The sequence below is a fragment of the Amphimedon queenslandica genome, unplaced genomic scaffold, assembly GCF_000090795.2.
Source record: "Amphimedon queenslandica unplaced genomic scaffold, v1.1 AMPQUscaffold_5309_Cont22718, whole genome shotgun sequence".
Lineage (NCBI taxonomy): Eukaryota > Metazoa > Porifera > Demospongiae > Haplosclerida > Niphatidae > Amphimedon > Amphimedon queenslandica.
The window spans coordinates 1-1,657 of record NW_003554385.1 but is presented as its reverse complement, the minus strand read 5'-3'; the positions used below and the strand labels follow the sequence as shown (position 1 = coordinate 1,657).

Sequence of the window (1,657 nt, the reverse complement as noted above, 5' to 3'; positions counted from 1 at the left end):
ACTCGTGTGCCCTTATTATTCTTTCGTGGGTCCTTCTCACTATATTATTCATTGGTGGGTCCTGCTTACTATTGTTCACTCGTGGGCCCTTCTCACTATTATTCTCTCGTGGACCCTTCTCACTATATTGTTCACTCGTGGGTCCTTCTCACTGTTATTCACTCGTGGGCCCTTCTCACTATATTGTTTACTCGTGGGCCCTTCTCACTATTATTCTCTCGTGGACCCTTCTCACTATATTGTTCACTCGTGGGTCCTTCTCACTGTTATTCTCTTGTGGGCCCTTCTCACTGTATTGTTCACTCGTGGGTCCTTCTCACTATTATTCACTCGTGGGCCCTTCTCGCTATATTGTTCACTTGTGGGTCCTTCTCACTGTTATTTTCTCGTGGGCCCTTCTCTTATTATTCTCTCGTGGGCCCTTCTCACTATATTGTTCACTCGTGGGCCCTTCTCACAATTATTCTCTCGTGGGCCCTTCTCTTATTATTCTCTCGTTGGTCCTTCTCACTATATTATTCACTCGTGGGTCCTTCTCACTGTTATTCTCTCGTGGGCCCTTTTCTTATTCTCTCGTGGGCCCTTCTCACTATATTGTTCACTCGTGGGCCCTTCTCACTGTTATTCTCTCGTGGGCCCTTCTCTTATTATTCTCTCGTGGGCCCTTCTCGCTATATTGTTCACTTGTGGGTCCTTCTCACTGTTATTCTCTTGTGGGTCCTGCTTAGTGTTGTTCACTTGTGGGCCCTTCTCACTATTGTTTTCTTGTGGATCCTGTTATTAGTCTCTCGTGGGTACTGCTCGGTATATTAGACAGTTCTCTGGATCCTAGCTGCTATTTTTTTCTCACCTGAATTAAAGCACATAGTCAGTATTAATTAATAAATTTAATTCATCTCCTCTTATGATCCTCTTTTCTCTCTTTTTTGTCTGACAAATCATTACTAACAATTTATGTACATTTTTAGTTTTACTTGATCCTGACTCTATATGCAAGTGTTTATCTTTTGTCTTGTTGCTCTAGCACTTTTTGTTAGTTACTAAAATTATTTTGCATTTTACATTATACCACTTTTCTAGGTACATGTATCTTATTACTGGTCAGGTATGGCCTTTATAAGACTAGTGAATACATCCGTTCTTTCTGATAGCAAGATATTGTTGCCGTGGTCTATTATTCGATTGAATGATGAAGCAATTACGATTGAAGAGTTTTACAGAGATTGTGTTGAGCCTCGATTAGAGGGTAATCATTTTCAAGTATCTTCAGCTTATGTAGGGCAGGACAGAAATTCACTAGATCTTGTGGACGAACTCAGTTTACCAGTTTTATCAGTAGTCTCATTATTTGGGCCATTCCTCAGGTATTTAGTAGTTTCTACTTCTCCTTCTCCTGTACACAATGATGTATCTACACATAACTCTACTTTACTAACAGTTCAAGCTTATTCTGTAAATGAGAGAACAAGGAAAGATAAACTATTTAATGATATTGTTTCTTTTCTTGCATCAAGTTCAGTTAGCTTTGAAGAGTCAGAGTTTGATGATGGTAAACAACTACTGGTACTATTACGTGATATTTTTTGGTACATTGATGGCCATCATCATGTTTTTGAACAAAGAGCAAAGGAAATTCCCCCAGTATTTAGTTTTTTAG

General features: G+C 39.5%; 1 long non-coding RNA gene across 1 annotated transcript; it reads left to right on the top strand.

Annotated features, from left to right (window-relative positions):
* The first annotated feature begins 658 nt into the window (after positions 1–658).
* Positions 659–1,021, top strand: LOC109592421 (uncharacterized). Its single transcript, XR_002190339.1, has 2 exons — positions 659–867; positions 969–1,021. It is a non-coding gene; the product is annotated as an uncharacterized LOC109592421 (long non-coding RNA).
* Positions 1,022–1,657: the final 636 nt, after the last annotated feature.